The sequence below is a fragment of the Alligator mississippiensis genome, chromosome 6 (assembly GCF_030867095.1).
Source record: "Alligator mississippiensis isolate rAllMis1 chromosome 6, rAllMis1, whole genome shotgun sequence".
Classification (NCBI taxonomy): domain Eukaryota; kingdom Metazoa; phylum Chordata; order Crocodylia; family Alligatoridae; genus Alligator; species Alligator mississippiensis.
In genome coordinates this window covers 35,016,430-35,040,834 of record NC_081829.1, presented here as the reverse complement: position 1 = coordinate 35,040,834, position 24,405 = coordinate 35,016,430, and the positions used below count along the sequence as shown (strand labels likewise).

The window sequence follows — 24,405 nt, the reverse complement described above, 5'->3', positions numbered from 1 at the left end:
AACATTCCTGCAATGAGAGGAAGCTGCGTTATCTTCATTACTGCAGACAGCAACCCAGGGCACAGAGAATTTAAGGAGAAAATTATCCACTCACTTTAGGTATCAAACTCAAGACATGCAGGTTCTGGATTCCCCCCGCTGAGTTATTAAGAGTACAAATCATTTTACGCTTTCAAAACAGAGTTAACATTGACTTCAAGTGCTTGGGTGTCAAGTTAGGCGCCCAGAACATAAAGAACACACAATCTGATTTAACAACTTGATCAGGAACTCTGTGACAGCAAGAAATAGAATACAAAGGTCCAGGAGAGCATGCGACTGCTTTAATCATGCAACTCTGTCCATTTTCCTCCTGTAATCCTATTATTCATTCCTTGCCCTCCTTTGAACCTCTGCGAGCAATAAAGCAGAGATCCCACAGGAATCAGCCTCCTTTGCTGCAAAAATATGACCCACCCCTAGAGCAGTTACATCCTTGCACTGAATGAGGCAGGGATCATGTTCTTCCCCTGTGTACAACAGAGACTCTTCAGAGACAAAAATCAAAGTTTTTACTGAGCATGCACAAAAGGAATTTTTGAATAAGTAATAGTTAGGCATAATTTGGACAGATTTTTAGAGGGATAACAAGTCCCTAACATAGACCACTAGCCTCCGCACCAAATCAAGCCAAAGCTCTGAAAGCAAAAAGAATATAGAACACTACCAATTCAATGAGAAATAGTAAAGTGCACTTAAGACGTTTTGCAGATTCATTCTAGATGTTTAGATTTAACTCACATGAAAGTACCAGAGCTGCTTAATACCTTCGATTGCAGCTTCTTTTGGATGAGGATTTTTTTTGTTGTTGTTATATTAGTTTCATTTTTATTTATTGGGTTACTAAAATGTCTGTGTGAAAGGCAGGCTCCCCACCCTGCTAAAACCACAATGCACACATACTGGGGCTGGCTGATGGACACTAATGTCTTCTAGGCTTTTTTGTTCATTCTTAAAGCTTCTCATAACATTGAAATTTAGCCAATTAAAGGAATTATAAATAGTTTCAGGTACAATGCCTGCTCCAAGTTTCTTTATTCACTTTTGTGGTTTTTCTCATCATAGGTTTCCAGTTTTAAGATCTATTTCTTCTGTCTTCTTTCTCCATGTCCACCCAGAAAAGAAGAAACCAATTGACTATGCCAAGAAAACAGAGGCACAAGCTGCCATCAAACACAACATAAAACAAACAAAGTCATATTTTATTATAATCTTGATCTTTTACAGCTATCTTATTTTATGTTAACAGTGCCTATGTAAACAAGAGATTTTTTTTCCCCAAACAAAAACAGGTTTTCACTTTGATGATGTCCCTCAAAGTGACAAACTTTTACACTTACACAGAGCTCCTAGCAGGCTCAGAGATAGTGACATTAAACATCCCCGAATGTGGTTAATCCCAGATTTTTCCACAAAGAAAAATCTTTCTGTTTCAACCATTAGCCCCACCTCTAAGTGGTTTACTTTTTAACCTGCTCAGTTTAAATTTGAGTGATAATCTTGGCCTGGTGGTGTAGTGGAAGTAGAATAGGACTGTGTGCTGTGTGTGCTTCTTGAATCTGTATTTAACATTCCCATCTGAAAAAAGTTTGACTACACTAGCTCTGGGTTTTCATTTGCTTTTAATATGGAAAGAATCAGGTGGTAGGGGAGAAATTCAAATCACTACAAATTATCTTGTAGCAATTCATTTTTATGTACTCTTCTTATTCTATTTCACACTTTCTTTTAATCTGTTCATGCTTTGGAGGAAGCTTCAAATAGGGATCATAGCAGTTCATTGAAAACCAGAACCGGCCAGTCATACAAAGACTTTCAGAATTCATTCCATGCAATGCAAGAGAAGATTCTTATTTCAAACCTATTTAAAATTCTTATTTCAAACCAGCAATCCAAAATGTTCCACAGGCAGATGGGAAAGTGAATAGATAAACTAGCTCAGTCAATAAGTTTTCCTCTTCCGTGTTTTACTTCTGAGGTTTTGATCATTTTGATTACAAACAAACAAACGAACAAACAGGAATATGTTTCTACCAGACTAGGAGACAGAGAAACCCTATGACAACAAAAGAGCATGAAGCTCTCCCTTCTTAAATGCCTTCCTATCTCTTTAGGAAGTACCTGTTGCTCAGCAGCTTGTTGCATGCTCCACAAGAGCCTGATTAACAGAGCTGGTTTTTGGATTAGCAGCGCTGAAATAATTCCTTTCTTATTCAACAAAATATTTAGCTCAACTCCAATTAAATATTTTTCTGATTTTTTAAAACAAATTACAAAATACAAATTTGCATTAAAAATGTATTGTTACAAAGCAAAATATTATTTTGAAGTGCAGAGCAAAATGTTTCATCACAAACCTGTCAAAACAGAGCATCCCCTTTTCCAGATGTAACAGCATTTTTAATCACTTGAAACAAGTTGGCAAAATCAAAACAAATTTGTGAAATGATGAAGTCAACCAGAAACTCGTTTTATTTTTTATTTAAAAAGTTTTGGATGAAAAGTTTTGCACAGCTCTTCCGATTATCTCCCTGCTCATTTGAAACTAGTTAGGGTTTGGCTTCTGTCAGCAAAGAATTTTACAGTCATCCTTGATACCGAAGGTAGTGGTACTTTAACCCTCACCTGACATTTCAACACCAGTTCCTCTAGCATTTCTCTCTATTCTACATCATTTAGCCTGTTGATGTCCGATCTACAAAAAGGGATGAAAAAAATTCTCAGTCTTCCATGAGTGCTGTACAAATAAGTCTCCAAAAGATTTCCAGGCATACAATTGCCATGATAATGGGGACCATATGAATAGCTAAAATAGACAAAAAGAAAGTCAGTCACATCTTACAGGCTAAGTACAAACAGTCAAAAAGCCCAAGACTGAATCAATTTGGAAATTAGTCTAAACTGCAGAAATTAAAATGAGAAACAACTGAACACACATTCACTTTTAATTCATGCAGTGCACCCACATACCTGCAGTGGCTCAGGTAGATGCTGGGGGGATACTAGAGCATGGCTCTCTGGCATGTAACCAGCATGGGCTGTGTGTTCACTTCTTCTTCCTGCTGCCCCTGAGGTCTCTGGGATTTGCAGTCCAGAACGACAGCAGCAGGACTCTGCAGGGTTGCTCATCACTTCTTCTTCCTGCTTCCAGGTGCCTCTGGGATTTGTAGTCCAGTCACAGCCAGTAGTCAGTTTTTAGCAGGGCAGCTCTAAATTTAGGGGAATGAAAGTTTAACCCCACTCCCTGGCCCCAGGCCCCAGCAGGGATTTGCTGCGGTGGGGAGGGGTGTACAGTCCCTGCCTCCCCCCAACCCACCCCTTCTCTGCTGGAGGAAACAGCCCAGCTCAGAGCTAGAAAGCATTCTGGGATGCTTTGGGACTGTGATTTAACTTGAACCAGGAAGCGGGTCTGGGACAGAAGTTTCATAAACCAGTTTGACCAAAATCAGTTAAGTCTGATACTACATTTAACCAGGTTTATCTTAAACCAGTTTCAGCCATTTTGAAACTGGCTTATGTGCACTCACCTTCTGTTCTGTTATAGGTTTAAACCAGTTTCTGATGACTTAAACCAGTTTATGTGTAACTTCTGTCCTTAGCCATAAAGTGGTAAGATTCAGGCAAAAGTTTTGAAGACTCTAGTCTTTTCTGAGTTCTGTTAGTTTTCTAGAAGGCAGCACAAATAATATATTCCTTTTCCTTATTTACTGCCATTGCAGAAATGCTTTTTAAAAATATTTACATATTAGAAGTTCACAGAAGAAGTGTTTACATATCTGACTTTATAATGAGAGGATAGGAATTGGTTTAGATGACAATACTGCAAGAGTTTCTATCACTCAGGCAGGAAGCATTAAGATTCCATTCAAGACAAATTATGTTCTGGCAGTGCGGATTCTGAGCAGGTATTTCTCAACAAAATGTATAGAAGATGATGCACAAAGTCACTTGCTGGTACACTATCTAAATTTTTGGACACTGTATTTTAAGAGAAAGGAAACAACAACATTAAGTACTTTAGGACCGATTTTTGTGAGCACTTAAATAAGTTGAGTGAAAAAACTGGCAGAACATATTCACATTTTTAATAGTTTACAAATTGCTAAACACATCTGAGCAAACTATGAAAGAAGAAGAAATGAGGTTCTTACGCCTGTCAGCTGAGCAACTAGCCAATGGGAAAATAGTGACACCTCTTTATTACTCTTCTAATGATAATATAGCACTCAAAGATGACGGCAAAACTGACTGCCTATAGCTCTGGGTCCTTTGGCCTATGACCAGATGTGGTATTGAGAACAACTATGAAAGTTTTATCTGACATGTCACCTCCAATTTGCCTGAATTCCAGCCTGGACATACCACCAGTATAAATGAGACAACAGTTAAATGTCCACACCTATCCAATCCTTGACCTCTCTGCTGAAGCTTCCAATCGAAGAACTGTCTTTGATAATGCATGTGCGATACAGATTCCTATTCACTCAAACCTTTATGCAAGCTACCAGTCAACCCTCATATGCTAGAAAGTCCTGGTCAATGCTAATCCCGGCCTACATATGAATGGCTTTAAAAGGCAAGAAAAAAACACCTTCTTTATCAGCCATTACTAATTACTTGAGTCACCCAGCTGCAATGACAAACCTACCCTCTGATTCAAATAGCATTAAGAGAGAGTCATATAAACCCACTTAACCACTTCAGTATTAGTAATCAGATGTGGTTTCTCTTAGAACCGTCCAGTTACTACAAGCTGCATTTTCAACTTCAAAACTTTAAATATGTTTGTGATTATATATGTGTGTTTTATCAGATATTCTATGAAGGCACCCATGATCCTTAAACATTGCAAATTTATTCTTTTCCAAGAACATTTAACTAAAGGTGATTTCTAGAAGATGAGACTGGACCCTTGCAGTAGATATGACAGATTTCTGCGAAAAGGAAATCAAGAAAAACCCTCTAAGTGTTCCTGTTACAAACCACAAGTGCCTAAAAATGTTGCTATGGCAAAGACTTATGAAAAAAGAAAATAAATAACCCTGTCAGCTTTTTGGTGAAAATAATGGTTGTCCATCTTTGCAGCTTCAAATCATACGTATAGATAGGAAAGCTAAGAAAGGTCGAACAGTTGCAGTAACTAGCAGAGTACAGACCTACTTAAGTACACAGCTTGAATGCAACTGTTGTTAAACAGATTACTTATCAGTAGACAGCTATAATATCTATGGTGTAGATAGAATATAGAAGAAACTAAAGCAATTCTTATTAGAAAGTTACTTAACAGACAATACATTTTAACAAGATAGGAGTGTAGGTCAGAGTATGAAAAGCACAGGTTAAAGGATATTTAGCTAACATATATGTCAGCAAGGCCTGATGAAATTTACCCTAGGATGCTCTGATCCATCTCTGATCTACAGCTCAAGAAATCATAGAGGATGAAGGAAGTCCCAAACAACTGAAGGAGGCAAACATAATACCTTAAAAAGGACCGAAGGAATTGGAGACCAGTCAGCTTAATTTTGATTCCCTGAAAGATTCTAGAACAAACTATTGAATAAAAAAATGCAAATACATAGAAATAACAAGAGATAAACTGCTACTATGGATTTGCTACTATGGATTTGTGACAAACCAATGTAATTTCTTCCTTTGACAGAATAACAGGCCTAATGGAGAAGGGGAAAGCATTAGATGGCATATATCTTAAATTTAGCAAGTTTTGGGGTTTTTTTACACTGCCCTATATAAGATCATCAGAGGCAAGCTAAGTTAACACAGCCTTGATGTACACCATTAGCATAGGCATAACCTATTAATTAACCATACTTAGTGGTTATCAGCAATTTGTTTCAAGTTGGGGAGGGCTGTGCTATATTCAGCGCACTAATGACCTGGATAAGGCAAGAAAGGGTGTGCTTTTAAAATATGTGGATAACAAAACTGAGGAGGATTGTCAAAGAATTCAAAAAAAATTTGAATCTTGGCATTCAGAAGAATTTTGACCAATTGGAGACATGGTCTGATTTTAACAAGAGAAAATATAAAAAAAAGAGAAATTAAATTCACAAAACCAAAATGAGGAACAACTGGCTAATCAACAGGACAGCAGAAAAGAATTAGGGAGCTCTAGTAGCTCACAGTGAGTCAATACTGTTGATAGTGTTTGAGCATACCTACAAGTTTAGAGTCTTTTAATACATAAAAATTATTACAAACAGCAGATAGTAGTAATTTTTTCTCCTTGGCAATTGTGGAAATGACTAGAAGAAACTCATCCTAGTTTTCAGCAAAGATAGGATTTAGACTGACTATCAGAAAAAATTCTGTTAGAGCAATCAAACACTGAAACAGGCTACCCTAAGATTTGAAATATCTTTCATTGGCAGTTTTAAACAACAAAAGAAGAAAAATTTGTCAGGGCTAGTTTACCTATACATGATCCTGCATCAATAAAAGGGAATTAAATAGCTGCCCTGCCTTCCCTGCTTATCTATTATTACATGAAGAAGAAAATAAAATACAAAAATAGAGGAAGGATGTCCTCGTAGGTACAGACTTTAATTAAGAATATTAGAAATGGGATCTTACATTTAAGTTCTGCTGAGACTTTAACATACCATGATCTACCTTAGAAACTGAGCCTAGGTACAGACCTTAGACATAATCCAAACTAACTGCTTGGAAATCAAACCAGATCCGTAACTGTACAGAAGTTTGGAGCACATAAACTAGACTAAAAATGGTGGAACTTGGTCTAAGATTGTTCTGGATCAACATGCACTAAAATTTATGTGAATGAGGTTAGTACAGTGCATTGAGCTTCTGTACCAGATCCCCTATTGAATCAAGGTAGATTGCTGTCAGGTTCCTTTGTGGGCCCCCACTAAACCCCACCAACACACACACACCTAGCCTATGCTCAACTGTTCCAGCCAAGCACCCAATGGGCCCTGCCCCTGGGCTGTAACAGAGCTGAGTCAGCATAGCCTCTTAATTCACCTCCAGCCAGCTGTCAACTCTAGGCTAGACAGAGGAACTGGGGGAAAAAGCAGAGCTCGCAGGCTGCCAGGAAGGAGGCGGTGCCAGCAGCACACCTTGCATTCCTGGCCCAGGTCAGTGGAGCACAGTGTCTCTCCCCTGTCCCAGTTCTGTCCAACCCTGGGATCCATGCACTGGAGTGGCTCCAGGAGGGACTCAGAGGATTTACCCACCTAAGGCCCAGCACTCAGGTCCTAGGTGAAGCCCCTTCCCCTGCAGCTGCAGGTCTCCAGTCTCTGGGGAGGGGAGAGGAGGTAGGTGGGGGCAGCTACGGATGATTCCAGTGCAGGAACAGGGGCAACAGACCAGGGACCTGAACTTCTGCCCAGCTCTTCCTGCTGCTCGAGCGCCAACTGCTGACATATGGGCTGGCTCAGCTCAGGCAGGTCTGTTTCCAGCTTGATCTCATTAGCAACATTACCAGCTCCCTTTCCCTGACCTCTGCAGCAGAAGCACCTGGGAATGGAGCAAAACAATGGAACAAATAACAAAACCCCAGCTGGGGCCAGGCAAGCGCTGCTCCACACAAACCACAGGCTCCAGGCAGCCATTTGGCTCCTGGAGATGCTATGGCACATTTTGGGCGTCCCCAGCTCCCTGCAGAGTCCCCATTCAACGCCCTGATCTGGGGAGTATGCAATGAGTGTGAGTATGTGTGTGCCAGCCCCTGGCACTGCAGCCTGGTCCTGCCCCCCAGAGTCACTTGGCCTGGCACAGCTGCATATGCAAATTTGTCTCTGCCAAGCCCCTACCCCCACCTTGGATCTCTACCCTCTGCGCTGTGTGCAGCACCACTGTCCAGAGGGACAGCTGTCAGCTGAGCCTGGTACATTATTGAACAGGGACCCACTGCCCACCCAATCTTGGTGCTAAAATAACCCCCCACCAGGCACAGGAGCCACAAGTGCATGGCTGCTCCCCAACCCTCGTCAGGCGCTGGAGCCCCAGGGCTGCAGGGGATGGGACTTCAGCCACAAACTCTGTACTAGCTCTGGGGGAGGAGGAAAGTGTGAAAGAGACTGCTGTTAACATTGCTTTGAGTGTTTTTACAACAGACTTCTGACCTGAAGAAAATCATTTGTCACTGTGTGTCATCTGCCAACTTCTCCTACAATACGTGGAGTATCATACACTAAACATTATTACATAGATAACCATAGAGTAGCTATTTTAATGATGTCATATTGCAGAGTAAATCAGATTCCAGGAGCATCTGTTTTCATTGATTTTTACATAGTTCCCTGCACAAGCAACATTGTTTAATGCCTTTATTTTATACTTCATCAGAAAAGAATAAGTTTTAGGGTTTGGGCAAAGGGAAGGAAGGGGCAAGCAGCAGAATCCTAAAGTGCAAACACAAGTCAGTAATTTGCTGTAGAGATTTTGTTGATATTTATGCTGTTGATACTTATTACATCTCCATTATCTCCTCTTTGAACTACTGTTCTGTGTGCATCTTGAGGGGTATTTGTTATGCTTTATCACTGCCATATGGCTCTGGAGCTTAATGAATTAATCTGCAAGATTTTCAGTCAAAGATTTTGGTGATAGAAGGAATGGGGAAGATTCAGTTACTCATGCTTAAGTCTTTTCCTACCCCATTAATTCATGCACCCCTTACTGACTATAGGGTATGTGTCAAAAGTGCCTTCCATGTACGTCTGCAGACGAGGTTCTTTGGGTAAATGTGATATCTTTTATTAAACCAACTAAATAGTTGGAAAAATTGTTCTTTGCAAGTTTTTAGGCACAAACACCTTTCTTCAGGCATAGGCAGAGTCTGCTGTTATTTTGTGTTCTCCTGGATGGACTAGAGGCCAATATGCAAAATGCAGGTCTGTGAAAACAATGGGAGACAATAGGTGTGAGACAGGTAGGTGGCGGAGGGGGAGAGGGGAACGTTGACCTGATAACAGAATGTAGCCTACTATGTTTGACATCCATATGGGGAAACAACAAATTGCAAACTATTGGGTGTGTAGAGACATTCAGGGAGGTTAGGGAGATGTTAAATCAAGTTAAAAATGATTACTTGATTTAAGGTAAGTCAGGTTGGCAGGATATAGCAGGGAGGAACTTGAGAGGATTTGCGGGGGAAGCAGGCTCAGGGGAGTAGAGGAGGTTCAGAGGGTCAGGTGGGGTCTATGGGGAAGCGGAAAAAAAATCAGTAGGGCTGGCAGCATCCTGGGGGGGGATCAGGAGGCAGGCAAGGTCTGGGAGGGATTGTGGGATCTGGAAGGAGTTGATGGGATCGGTGAGGCCTGCAGGGTCTGCAGGGCAGGGAAGAGTCTCTCCCTCCCACTCTTGGGGACCAGGGACTATTTTTAACTCTCCCACCCCCAGCAAACCAATCCCACCATTCCACATGCCCTTTCCTCCATCCCAATTTGCTCACTGTCAAATGCCAGTGAAACTGGCACCAGGAACAGCTTACAGGTTGGGGAGTTTGGCAGGCTCAGGTGGGCTGGCTGGCTGGTCTGCAGGAGCGAGCGGCCCGGGGTTAAAAATAACCACGAGGGGATAGGAAAAGTGCAACTCCAGGGTTGGAGCCAGTGGCTGGGTTTTCCCAGCTGAGAGCCATACAGAAATTCAGGACAGTTAGATTGATCTACAAGTGGCCAGCCTGATCTAAGTTAGACTACTTCGGAGGTAGGGTTAACTTAGAGCAGGTAGGCCACTTTTAGAACAATCTAACTGTCCTGAACTTCTATACTGTTTGCACTTAGATCCCTTAACACTAGTTAGAGGGATCTAAGTGCAAACTTAGATTCCCTTACGGTCCATACCTGAGTGAACTGAGTTAGATCAGATGGCCATTTTTAATGCAATCTAACCTCCCCAAGCATCTGTACCTACCCATTATTTTGGAGGTGCACATGCACACAAGTTGGCAAGATGTTATTTTAGTGCAACCAGTTTTATTAAAATGTTATGGCTCCTTTTGCAGTACTTAGCATTAGTATTAAGAATATCATTCCCCATGGACAATTCATAATTATTAATAAAAAAACCTAAAGATGATGTTGACTGAGATGCTGGTTATAAACCTTCCCACCTGCAATTAAAGTTTTGCATTGATTCTGTGTCATCATTTGAGAGGAGTTTTCAGAAAGTGATTTCAGCAGTGGACTTGAAAACACAAACAATTATGAAGATTTTTGTCAGAATTTATTCTGCAACTAGCTAGAATTAGTAACAATTTTCATTAGAATGAAGTATGCAAAAACTAGTTATATTTCTGTTATCTTTTTGTTACATGTTTTATTTAAGACAATACTTGAGCCTTTACCTTTTAATCTTTTACCTTTCTCTCTTTTATGGTTCTCAGCTTGTCAACAGCTAATGAGAATAAATTTTTGCTACATTTTAAAATGAATATTAATAGCTTTCTAAAATGTGTGATAGCGAGCTGTAATGAATGAAGATGTCTGTTTATCTAAAGGACAGAAACAGCACTGAATGCCTGAGGGCAAGTTTCCCATACACATGCTGCCCTCATGCCAGCCTGAAGGATCACCTCTTGGTAAGGAAGGCTATCCACATCTATTACCTAATTAAATTCTCAGCCTCTCTACCAAGGGTCATCACTTACCAGTTATGACAGAGATATCTTTTCTGCCCTTTCAAACCAGCTCTTTTTAGGTACAGGTGGCACTAAGAAACAAACACTACACAAAACACATGGACTCTTCTTGATAGGGTGGTAACCCTTTTTATGAATGCATGTGAGTACCTTCCATAGCCCATGGGCTGAACGACCAAAAGTTTGTCATATCCCTACCAGTAATTAACACAATTTCATTGAGAGACAAAGCAGATTGATACCAGCTATGCATTTGTCCCAATTACTCCGTGTGATGTTTATCTGTCCCCATTTATTTCAAAAGCCAGTCTGGAAATAAGTATAATAATTCCCTGTAATGTGGCCCTGCAGGAGTGTACTTCCTGACATTACTCTCAAACACATTTACGAAAACTATTTCAAGACATCGTTGGTATTATTAGTATTATCTTGATGGAAGACATAGGGGAGGGTGCAAGTGTAGCTGAATTGATTTTAAAGAGCAATCACCCAAGACAATTTGCTGGTCCTTAAAGATGCAAATAAAATGAATGTTCCATCAATTTTTTTCTCTTTTCCCCAACTCAGAAATCTAAAATGGAGGAAAAAAACTGCAGGATGTTTGGGAAGCACTAAATAACAAAGATCTAGGAATAGTAGATAATTTTTTTTCAATAAGTCAAATCAAATCAAATCAGTAACAAGGTATATAGCCTTTCTGTGGAATTTATAAGTACTTTTATTCATATTGCATAATGCACATTTGCATAATGCACATTTACATATATGCAAACTTGCATACCTGCTGCCTTTTAATTTTGGGCAGTATTAGGAAAAATTTTACACCAGCTAGGAAAGAAACATTCTCCTGCAATTGTAATAAATAAATTAATCTGTATAAAAACGAGTATTGAAGAAGCCCCCACTGGTTGGATCCAGATGTGCAGGCACATGCGGTTTGTGGTGCCACAAACCTCTGTGTGGCACCACAAACCGTATGCATTGCATGTTAAACCACTGGGATAAATATGGAGATGGGGGAGCAGGCATTCCAGGGCTGACTACTGCCCCATCTCTGCACGCTGCAGAGCCCCTGTGCTGAGGTACCCTGTGCCCCAGGTACAGTGTACCTTGAGATGGCTTCTCCCCTGTCTCATGGCGCACTGCACCTCAGCCAGCCAGAGAGCAGCTGGCTGGGCTGCAAGGTGCCTCAGCACAGGGGCTCAGCAGCATGCAGAGATGGGGCAGTAGGCAGCCCTGGAATGCCTGCTCTCCCGTCTCCATATGTTGCTCTCTGGCTGTCTGGGGCATAAGGCACCTCAGCGCAGGGTCTTCCTGCTGGCTAGTCCTGCATTGAGGCACCTTGTGCCCCAGCCGGCGCCCCCCCCCCCCCCCTGCGGCACATGGAGCAACGGGACAATGTGTCCTACTGCAAATTGCACAGGCAGGGGTGTGCACTGTGGCACAAAGTAGCAGCACAAATTTGTGCCACTGTTATTTGTGGTGCTGCAAATGCACACCCCTGCTCATGTGGACATGGCCACTGAGACCATTTTGAACCAGGTGCTAATCATACACATTTTAAGATATAGTTCCCCTCCTCAGGGTCTTACAGTCTAACTAGAAATGACATGCTAAGTTTAGAAGAAAGGAAATAGTATTACTGATTTAAAAGGGGCTCTACAGAGAAGCCACTAAATTAGACATTAATGATGGACAGTACTAGAGTTGTCTTAAACTTATTCAGCTAGGTTTCACTGGAACCTCTTTGATTTGGTTTGTGAAGGCTCACATTCTCCTGGATGACAAATATTCCTTTCAGGTTTGAATTGAAAGACATCAACTGATTCAAAGCCACTGAGGTTCAATACATTTTGACACATGCAAGATTCAACAAGAAAAGCTGAATCTTTGCAAATATATCAAGCTAGGTTTTGAGTTCATAATTTAGTATGGTAATAGGAAAGCTTCACATTACTTTGCAGGTAATTTTCATATTGTTTTATTTACGATCCATCTGGAAAGGGTTTGATTTGGTGAGGAACAATAAAACACTCCATATTTGATCCCTGATCTATCAAATTCCTCTTTATGCTATTTGTAATAGAAGTACATGGTGGATTATTCTCTTTAATGCCCTTTTTCAGCATTTGCAATTTTTTTAAATATATTTTTTATCACAGACTGTATCTATATCATTAAGTTGGCTTTAGCCACATGTGAATTAATTCACAGGTCCTTGGGGCCCCTGTGAATCAGGGGTCCCCTAGGTGCCTAGGTTTCCTTGGGAAATGGTGGGTTTCCCCTTTCAGGTAGGCAGCATTGCAGCCTACAGGGGCCCTGCTTGGGGCTGCTAGGAACGAGACACGGGGGGCACCACATGCATATGCACAGCAGCATACATGCCTGTGGCCAAAAAAACAGGCTCCCTGAAGGTAAGTCTATGGAGATGTAGGGGCATGGGGGGGAGGGGGAGAGACCAAGGCCCCAAAGTGTGGGAGGGTATGTGGCAGAGGCTGGGGCTGGGGATGCTGCCCAGCCAGGGTGGTACATGGGATCTAGGGCTGGGGTGGGGAGTGGGATTGAGCCACAGGTGGCTTGTCCAGGAGGCATGGGAGGGGCAGGGGGGCAGCTCCCCACTGCTGCGTGCACCCCGCAAAGCAGGCATGGGGGAAATGTGCCCCCCCTTCCCCCATATTCCTGCTCCCAAGGAAAACACAGCAGAATAAAGGGCACTGAGACCACAGCAGGCAGTCCACATCTGCCCTCGCCCCACTCAGCTCTACTCCAGCCGTGGTGGAGGAGAAGTGGGAGTGTGCCACCCCCTGCCAGCCCAACCGGGTCTATTCAGCCTCCCCTGGGGGATATGGAGGCCCACCCTGCCCTTGACAGCAGCAGCACCAGAAGGGGAAGGGGGCCTTCCCCACACTGGAGTCCAGCTCCCCAGGACCTGGGGCCCGGCTGCAGGGGAGGAGTGGCATGGTACACTCAAGATGCATTTATGTTTATAATGGGGTCTGGGGGGCCTCCAATTTTCTGTTTGCCCAGGGTCCCAATAAATCTTAATCCACCACTGGCTTTAGCAGTTAATTGCTCCTCTCTATAACATCATTGTTTGAAGCTAGAAACTGAAACTGCATGATTTAGATCTGGTCTGAATTTCATAGGGGTATTATTATTATTATTATTATTATCTGACTGATGACTAAGTAGTAGTCTCAAATTCATCCATCAGTCTGAGATAAGGGTGGATTGATGCTCCATGCTTCAGCCAATTCTACCTGACAACCAAGAAATCTGTTAGCAAGAGTAGCCAAGTTAGCCATTTTACTGTTTCCTATTCCCACACAAATATATTTGTGGTGACAGACAGTGAACAAGCAAGAGAGCTGCAAAAGCAAATCAGTAAGTCATTAGGATAATTCCACATATCCATGAGTTACATTGATCTAACTGGGTGCAACCAGGGAAAAATGTTGAGAATTAATAGCTGAATAGAACATTAGGAGAGAATTGGAAAGATCAGGATTCATTATCTCTGTTTCTGTGAAACAATCCGATCACAGCAGATGTTAAACATGGTAACCCAAGATGAATGGGACTTAAGACAGGGATAAGTGCACAGGAGAATAGGGATTTTGGTTGGAACATCAAATATCTGTAAACACCTAGATATTACTTTTTTTTTTAAACAGTGGATTGTTATCACCAAGAAAATTATTTTAGACAGGGAACTGAAAGGAGATTTTTTAATCTGTCATGCATATGAAACTTGTGGGTTCCACAAGTTGTCTTCTGATTAATGAAAGGTTCAGGTTACTGAGTTTATTGAAATTAATGTCAAAAAGTTGAATTTTCAGTTGTTGATTTACATAATATAAATCAAAGTGTGTTACAGTTTGCCCAGGATAACAAAAACTTCCTTTAGAAATGTATGGCAAACAGAAAACTAAGCCAAATTATTCCTGGCACTATATAGATATGAAAGTGGGCATAAGATAGGTAGGCAGGGGAAAACCACAAAGAAAAGAACTCTTATCATTAAAGAATTGGGAAGGACTTTCTGCTCACAGCTCTGCCCCAACCTTTGGAACACTTCAGGCCTGAATTACAAAAATGCTGAAGACCTGAAGCTCCCACTCATGTTTAAATTCAACATATCACAAGCTCCTTGTGTCCCAAGGAAGGGAAATCTTCTTTTGTTGAGCATTTAGTACAGTAATACTACCCTCTGCCAATCCCTTGGGTGCAAAGTAAAGTGTTTGCACATGGTCAGTACCAGTGGTGGTAATAAGTAATCCCTAAAGAAGCACACAGAAATATTGCTACAACACTGCTCCAATTCACTGCCCAAGAGAATTGGCTAGGGAGGAAGAATAGTGAAATATATAATACCCACCTTCAGCAGATGTTACTGTATCATGGTTTCCAAAATTAATTCTCACTGCATTAGCCAAAACACCTGCCACTGCCCAGCCTCTAGTCAGTCAGTTTGGAGCGTGCATGTAAAGGCCACTAACCAGGTAGAACAGAGGAAGCATTTTAAGTGATCTTAAAAATGGGAAGGAAGCATCCACAGTCCTAAGGGGCAACAAATAATTCTGTCCCTGATCCACAAATCCATCTTCTCCCCATGTTGGTCCCCTCCAAACTCCACAGGACCAGATATGAATTCATTCTCTTCCCTCAAGTTCATTTCTACCCTTCTTGCTGTTGCTGTGGTTCCTCCTCTCCTTCTTCCACCCTCAGAAAACAGACTCCTCAAAGGAGAGAAAGAAATCTACTTCCTTTGTTGTAGTTCATTACAGCTGCTACTTTTCTTACCTGCCAAACTTCAGTAGAAGAGCAGACAATTTAAGGGACTCCCTGCCCCCACCCCAAGTGTCATTGAAATGTGTAGTTAGCAAAGCAACTTTCCTACAGAAGTTTTATTTCTGGTTGGTGACTGACTGTAACCCAGCACACTTTTAGCACTGTCTACAGATTATTTCTCATGACAACATATTAAAAATAGGTTGTATACTATATTTTTGATTAATCAAATTGCTGTCACAGCAAGAAAGCAGAGAACCTTTTAGACCAAATGAAAAAGATGCGGTGTGTTAACATTGCTGAGGAAACATCACTCTCAAAAGCACTAATCAAACTGATACAGTGTTTATGCAGTATAAGCAATTTATATAAAATGTAACCGACTTTGGAATATCAATTTTGGTGCAAATTATTAGAAAGTGAAGAACCCTTGTAAGGAAGTAAAACAATATATAATCACTGCTATGTACTTAAAAAGTTTCAGAAGAATAGTTACAATCTCAGAAACCTAGCACTTTGTATCATAAAATTCCACAGAATTTATGATTCACAACTGCCAGAGCTCAGCTGATTTTGGAAGCAGGTTTTGTTTTTTCTTCCCTGTATCAATATGCAAGAATTCATGGTTTGAGCTTTTGTTCTCTAATAATCTATTGAAGAACAATTTTTAGGTCTTCAACCTTAAAAACTTCACAATGAGAGATAGCTCAGAGTTTGACAGGAGGAGAGTCCTCATGGGGAGAATGATATCAGTTTAAAAGAAAAAGGTGTATTTCTTGCTTATCTTTCCCTGATGTCTAAATTATTACCTTTCCTGGACTACTGTGTTGCTTATTGCTTTCTATAGACTAACTGAATGGCAGATAGAGCTGTATTCTAAGTTGTTACCTCCTGTTGCATTAGTCAAATGTCAAACTGCAAAAAGAGAATCAACACTGAAAGCAAATGATTATGTTTTAAAGCAAGTGAATAAACTGCACTGAGTCCTACAGGATTCACCCCCAAGGGATTCACCCCCAAGGGGTGACAGTCCCAATGTGAATCAAAGGGGGCAAGAGTGCTCAAAAGCTCCCTTGGCTCACCAAAGGCATTTAGGAATATCTGATAGCCAAAAAGGAAGCATACATCCAGTGGGGGTGGGGGCTGTCACCAAAGATAATTATACCTCCATCACAAGAGTATGTAGGGAGGCTGTTAGGAAGGCTAAGGCGGAGACGGAACTAGGCCTAGCAACAAGGATCAAGGACAACAAAAAGTCCTTTTTTAAATACATAGGGAGCAAAAAGGAAGGCACCAGGCAACATGGGGCCCCTGCAGAATATTCTTGGCTTGGCAATCTGGTGGTTGCACCAGATGAAAAAGCTGACTTTAAAAAAAAATTCTTTGCCTCCATTTTTCTGAGCAAGGACCGTGACTCCCCCACCGGGATACAGGATGGACTCAGGAGTGACTCCGCCAGGCCTAGAGTCAGGGAGGACCAAGTTAGGGAACTTCTGGAGGGGCTGGATGTGTTCAAATCAGCAGGTCGAGACGCTTTCCACCCCAGGGTGCTGAGGGAATTGGCAGGGGTCATCACAGGGCCCCTGGCATGGCTTTACGAGCGCTCGTGGTGCTCTGGCAAGGTGCCAGAGGACTGGAGGAGGGCTAATGTGGTCCCCATTTTCAAAAAAGGGAGAAGGGAGGACCCAGGCAACTACAGGCCTGTTAGTCTTACTTTAGTCCTGGGGAAGCTCTTTGAAAAAATTATCCAGGAGCACATCTGGGAGGGACCAGCACAGGAGAGGATGCTCAAGGGCAACCAGCATGGGTTCATTAAGGGCAGGTCCTGTCAGAGGCTACCAACCTGATAGCCTTCTACGATCAGGTCACAAAATCATTGGACACAGGTGTTGTGGTGGATGTAGTCTTTCTGGACTTCAGGAAGGCCTTCAACACTGTCTCCCACCCCATTCTCATTAAAAAGCTAGGTGACTGTGGCATTGATGCCTACAAAGTTAGGTGGGTTGAAAATTGGCTAGGGGACCACACCCAGAGAGTGGTGGTGGATGGATCATATTCAACCTGGAGGGAGGTGGGCAGTGGAGTCCCCCAGGGCTCGGTCCTTGGGCCCATAGTGTTCAATTTCTTTATCAGCGACTTGGACGAGGGGGTGAAAAGCAACCTGTTCAGATTCACTGACGACACCAAGATTTGGGGCAAGGTGGGCATGCTAGAAGGGAGGGGCAAGATACAACTGGACCTGGACAGGTTACAGGAGTGGGCAAATGTGAATAGGATGGGATTCAATACTGACAAGTGCAGGGTACTGCACTTGGGCAGGAAGAACCAGCAGCATACCTGTAAGTAAGGGACCTGAACCTGTTCAGCCTTCACAAGAGAAGGCTGAGAAGGGATCTAGTGGCCATGTATAAACTTACCAGGGGGGACCAGAGGGGAATGGGTGAGACCCTGTTCCCCCAAGCACCTCCCGGACTAACAAGGAACAATTGCCACCAGTTGATTGAGAGTAGGTTCAGGCTAGACATCAGGAGGCACTACCTCACAGTCATGGTGGCCAGGATCTGGAACCAGCTTCTAAGGGAAGTGGTGCTGGCTCCTACCTTAGGGGTCATTAAAAGGAGGCTTGATAACTACCTAGCTGAGGTCATTTGACCTTAAACTTAGTAGGGGTCATAAAAGCCCAGTATTCATTCCTACCCAGGGCAGGGGGTCAGACTAGACGATCTGCTCAGGTCCCCTCCAACCCTACTTCTATGAAACTATGGTATGTGGCACTGCAGATGTGTGCACGGTGCCATGTACTGCATGGCCATGCTCGTCAGGACACGTCCAAGAAGGCCAGATTAAGAGATTTATTTTGAAATATCTCTGAGAACCAGGATGTCTATGAGGCAGGAAGAAAAGGGCATTTTGTAACCCACCCAGCAAAAGTGGTTTAGGTATTTTAACCTCCTTTGGGAAAAGCACCCCTTTTCACTGGAAGCATTGACAATCCAACGTGCAATTTTTCCCTTGTGCTTGGAATAAGCTTCACAAAGTTTATACTTTCTATAGTCACTTATTGATCACACTAATTGAATACCCCTAGCAGCTAACTGATGCTACTATTGTGGGGCTGAAAGGGGTGCTTTTCAATGAGAGGAAGAAATGTCTGTGGTTAAGAAATTGGACTGGGCTTCAGGAGACATGGTCAACACCCTGTTCTGCCACAGACTTCTTGTGTGACCCGAGTAAGTGACATAATTTTCTGTCTCTGTTCCCCATTTTCAAAATAGAGATATTACTTTCCTGTGCTCAATCTCTGTCATATTTTCATGATATTTTTGGAAAGTGCCACATATGCAGCTTTAAAAGTTTCCGTATATGTTCAGGACATAGACTTGCTTCTTTTGTGTTTTTTATATAAGTTTCTATTTTTGAGCTAAAGTAATACGTTCATTTCTGCTTTAGAGTCTGTGCATTTCCCCTTTCTAAACAAAGCATTACCCAAGCACCTTTCTTCTAAAGTTTCTAAAAGGGTTAGAATCACTACAAACATCACTACAGTTTGTCCTTCCAATAGTCTCATGAGCTTTAGTTGGCTCTGTTTAAGCAGTCAGCTTTGGCAGGTGAGATGCATTATGTAAGTTACTTCCAAAGAATAATACCATTTAAAGCTGCAGTGATTTGATGATATTTCTTGTTTTGCTTATACCAGCAGCAACACTCTGGCACCTCTCTTGGACATAACTTTTTAAGGCACTTCACAAAGGTAAATGAGAATGGATACCCTTTTATTTAAAAAATAAAGGAACAGGTGCAGTGTTCAGTGAGTTGTCCAAGATCACTGAGCCAGGTAGAGAATGCAGGTGGAGACACCCACATTTAATGACCTACTCAGTTAATGTATTAGTACAAAAACCCATAAAGAAATGTAGACCAGTGCTGTCTTTCTTAGTTTCACCTCTCACCAGTTCTTTGTAGGTATGTGGAACAGAACTCATTTTCATGCAGAACATCTTCACAGCTTAATGTTTAGTTTGTACAAATGAAGTCATTCCAAGTACCTCAGCTTTCACTAAACTGAAAGGAGACTTTTAATTGGAGTTCTGTAAAGTTTACTTATAATTAATCAAAGCCCTGTTTGTTGGTTACATTTTCTGTTTACTAGTGAACACAGACATGATCTGCTGAGGGAAGCCTGTTGTGGGAAGTATGTATTTTAACAGGATGGATACAATTCATGTCGCTAAAGACCTACTGCCATGGTGGCAAAAAAGTACAGACTGTAAACCGGGGTTGATTGGCACAAAATAACTCTGGTGTCATTTGTTGTTTTGTGATACAGAAAAGAGAAAATGTTTAAGGTTAAATTGTGTTGTGATTTATTTTTTGCTGGTTCTTCTCTAAGTTTTTTTATCCAACCAAACCCAGTGGTTTCATTTGAGTGCTAAATACTACTTCATAACTTTCCTTATTTTTTGGAGCAGGGGGATTGTGTTTTCCATTTCCACCTTTTTTGGTATATTTCAAGGTGATGCTGATTCCCAGATTGCTAGATATCAATCTAGAACTGATAATAAAATTCCCCTTCCCTCTATGGAAAAAAATCCTCTCCATGATTATAGTAGTTTGTAGTAGCAGTAAAAACGACAAATTCTGTATTGTTAGGGAAGAAAGTCTTCGTTTGGTTTTTCTTCTAATACCAGATCTTTCATAGTATCTTTCCATATTTACATATCCTTTTAAAAATCTGATATTCTTCTAGTTCTCTTTTCATTCAGTACAAGTATCTCTCCCCCCCCCCCCATTTTGTTCACAGAAAAGCAAGTGAAGTATCTCACCAAGTGATAGACCTGCCTTCTTTGTGATGATGATGTCAGTGTCTCCAAACTGTCTGGTCTTTACATTTTTTTGTGTGATCCAGTTTTCTCTGTGTTACAGTTAAGTCCCAGCTTTAGCTTAAAATCTTGGCTTTCTACTCTTGAAGTATTTTAGACTCCATTTTCACCTTGACCAGTTTTATATTCACTCAGATTTTCAATATGCAGATAAATACATCTTTGCTCATCAGTAACTGAATCTGAACTTCCTGAGAGTTCAGATTCAGATGGGCTTTTAGTTTGGGTCACTTACAGCTCTAAGCAGTTCCTAATTTGACTATTAAATTCTGGGATTTTGTCCCAACATTTATCATAATGAATGTCTAGATGAAAACCTTACAAAAAACTAGAACTCTTGGTTCCAAAATGATACCTATTAGACCACCTGGAAAATTGCAACAAAATTATCATATTATTTATCATGATAATATCCAGCTTCTAGCTATGTGTTCGTCTATACTTGTATTCCCTCTTCACTCAATGTTTTTTTTACTTACAGATTATATTTATGAAATATAGTAAAAAAAAAAAAAAAGTGTAGGGGCCTTGCGAGGACATTTACCAATCCTCAACAGTGAGGTAGGATCAAGCACACCTTGTGTGTCACTGCCTGCCAGATCATAGTTTCATAGTTGGTAGGGTCAGAAGGGACCTGAGCAGATCATCAACTCTGACCCCCTGCCATGGCAGGAAAGAGTACTGGGGTTAAACAACCCCAGCAAGGTGTTCATCTAACCTCCTCTTAAAGACCCCCAGGGTAGAAGCCAGCACCACTTCACTTGGAAGTTGATTCCAGATCCTAGCCACCCTGACAGTGAAGTAGCGCCTCCTGATGTCTAGTCTGAATCTACCCTCTGCCAGCTTGTGACCGTTTTTTCTAGTTACTCCTGGTAGTGCTTGGGGGAACAGGGACTCCCCCAATGCCTGCTGGTCCCCTCTGACTAGTTTGCAACAGGCCACTAGATCCCCCCTCAGCCTTCTCTTGTGGAGGCTGAACAGGTTCAGGTCCCTTAGTCTCTCATCATAGGGCCTGCCCTGCTGACCCCAATCATGAGGGTGGCCCTCCTCTGGATCCTCTCCATGTTGTCCACATCCCTCCTGAAGTGTGGGCCCAGAACTGGATGCAGTTCTCCAACTGCGGCCTGACCAGTGCCGCATAGAGGGGGAGGATCACCTCCTTGGACCTGCTCGAGATGCATCTGTGGATGCATGACAAGGTGTGGTTGGCCTTCCTGACCACGTCCCCACACTGTCGGCCCATGTTCATTTTGGCATCTGGTCAAGCACCCGGAGTCCCCTCACCAGGTCATTGCCTGTGGCCAGGACCAGGTCCAGCAGGGCATTCCCCCTGGTGGGACTGTGCACCTCCTGGGTTAGGTGGAGGTCTTGTATCCCAGCAAGGAACCTATGCGAGCAGTCAGACCTGGCTGACTGCTCCTCCCAGCAAATGTCCAGGTAGTTTAGATCACCCATGATGACCACATCCCTCAACTTAACTGCCTTTGCGAGCTGACCTGAGAATTCCCAGTCCAGCCTTCCCCCTGGTTGGGTGGTCTGTAGTAGACCCCCACTGTTAAGTCCCTTTCCCCATGACCCCCTTGTATTCTGACCCAGAGCACTTTAGCCTGCCCCTCCTCTGACCCCATCCTATTAGTAGAGGATGTGTACGCACTTTGACGTAGAGAGCCACACCCCCGCCTTTCCTCCATGTTCTGTCCCACCTGTATAGTCTGTAGCCCCTAATGTTTACCGCCCAAGCGTGGGTTGAATCCCACCAGGTTTCATTGAGCCCTACTATGTCTGGGTTTGTACTAGCTATTCGGAGGGCAAGTTCCTCCTGTTTATTCCCCATACTTTGAGCATTAGTGTAAAGGCATTTAAGGCCTCCTGTTGGTGCATGCACCCCACCCTGATTCCTAGGACTGTCTGGACCCTTGTCACTTACCTGGGTACCTCTTGTGCTCATCACCTGTCTTGGCTGGGAGGTGTCCTCATGTCTTCCTGTGGTCCCATCCCCCAGTGAAGCTATTTTAAAGCATGCCATATGAGATAAGCCAGCCTGGAAGAGAAGATACACTTTCCTTTAGGGGAAGAGGTGAAGCCCATTCCACCCTAGCATGCCCCCTGCACAAAAATGCAGCTTGTTGTCCAGGAACCTGAGACCAGCCTGGTGACACCAACTCCAAAGCCTCCAGTTGACCTCATTGATGCAGGCCTCATGATGCCGTCCATGTCTACTTACTGGGAAAATAGAGGAGATTACCATGTGTGCCCCCGTCTTCTTGAGCTTGGCCCCCAAGGCCTCATAGTCTTCATGATGGGGTCTGGGTTGTCCCTGGCCACATCATTTGTCCCCATGTGGATTAGGACCGTGGGATACTGGTCCAAGGATCAAATGAAAGCCAGGATTCTCTCTGTGACATCCTGAATCTGAGCCCCAGGCAGGTAGCAGACCTCCTGTGCCATGGGGCTGGGTCGGCAGATGGGACCCTTGATTCCCCTCAGGATGGAATCTCCGATGATAAGAACTCAGCGTTTCTTCCTCCTAGTGCACCCTCTCTGCGCTGTCTGTGTCGTGTGTGGAGTGGCACCATCCCCCACAGAGACATCCTCTTCGTCCTTCTCCTCCAAGGCTGCCAGGGCCTCGTATCTGTTCCCAAGTTGTACCTAGGGAGCCTCCACCATGCTATCCCAAGCAGCCCTGGGTCTGGTGGGCACCTTCTGCCACTCCTCTGTTGTGCATCTCTCCTGGGGGTCTGTTTGCAGGACAACTGGCCCTGCAGTGAACGGAAATAGGTGTCAGTCTCGTCCTCTGCTACCCTGATCCCCTGTAGCCTGCTGACATCAGCCTGGAGCTCCCACACCTGCTCCTCCAGAGCCTGAAGTCGGGCACAGGAGAGGCAGGCGAGGGAGCCACCAGACCCCTCTCCCAACACTGGCCTCTGGGTCCCCGCTAGGATGCCCCCACAGACAGGGGGCAGGGGGCCGCAGACCCCACCATGAGCTCTGTCTGGGTGGAGGCCTCAGAGGAGCCCAGGGTAGGTGGTGCCACGAGGGTGGGACCCCTAGCAGCTGCTGCGCTCTGCATCCTTACCATGTCCATGGAGCTGTGCATGTCCCTCTCTCTCTTACTGGAGGCTCCTTTCTGGCTCCTGCTGCATGTCCGCCTTGCGTGAACGTAGGTGCAAATGCCGACACACCCTTTCAGAGTGCACCTGTTTGTGCGCTCTGTTCACACGTGGCTCCCTGCCAGAGGATCCAGGGGGCTCCCACTCTAGATCCTCTGCAGCTGTGCCAGCTCCCTACTCCCTTATCACTTACCTTGTGGGATCAGCTGCCGCCTCTGCTGCTGGTGGGTATGGGTAGGGGGGCACACGTGTGCTGGCTTGCACATGTGCGCCCACTCAGCTCCCAAGCCCCGACTGCTGGGGGCTAAGGCAAACCGTGGCTTTTAAAGGGACGCATTTTGAAACTCCCACATTGCTCCCCTCAGCCAATCAGACCACTCCAGGCTTCCCTGGAAGTGCCTGCTGGCTGCTCCACCCCCTACGTTCCCTCCCACTGGGGAGTAATGTCTCCTGGGGTTCTTGGGGGTGTCCAGAGCTCTGGAACAGCCCTGGGAGCCCCTCTCTCCTCTCCAGGAAGTGCCCCAGGAGTCCCCTCTCTCCCCTCCAGGTAGTGCCCCCTCTAGCCTCCCTGACCACACAGTCAGGTGTCTCCATGCTGCAAGGGAGCACAGCTTATACGCTGCTCATGCCACTCATGTGTGCACTGCTTCCCCGCCCCCCTCCCCCCCCACCGTGGGATATCCAGGGGTCAAAAAAACCCACAGGAAAAAAAATTGGAGCAGTGCAGGTGCAGGCACTGCTGAAAAGCAGATCCAGGCCACCCAAAGCTGCGCTGCAGCTGCCAACCAGGCTCCACTCAGCAGGATCACCACTGCTGCAGCCCTGGGAGGCTCCCAGAACCCTTTGTAAAGCTGCTGGGGCCAGCCCAGTGTTGGCTCCAGCCTCCCCTATTGACTCCAAGGTGACTTGCTGCACGCCAAAGCATGCGTGTCATGGGCATTCCCTGGAAACAAGTAGC

General features: G+C 43.7%; 1 long non-coding RNA gene across 1 annotated transcript; it reads right to left on the bottom strand.

Moving 5' to 3' along the window:
- Positions 1 to 1,278: 1,278 nt before the first annotated feature.
- Positions 1,279 to 7,466, bottom strand: LOC132251252 (uncharacterized). The gene is made up of 3 exons (XR_009463207.1): positions 7,257 to 7,466; positions 3,010 to 3,248; positions 1,279 to 2,845 (listed from the first exon to the last, which is right to left on the bottom strand). It is a non-coding gene; the product is annotated as an uncharacterized LOC132251252 (long non-coding RNA).
- Positions 7,467 to 24,405: the final 16,939 nt, after the last annotated feature.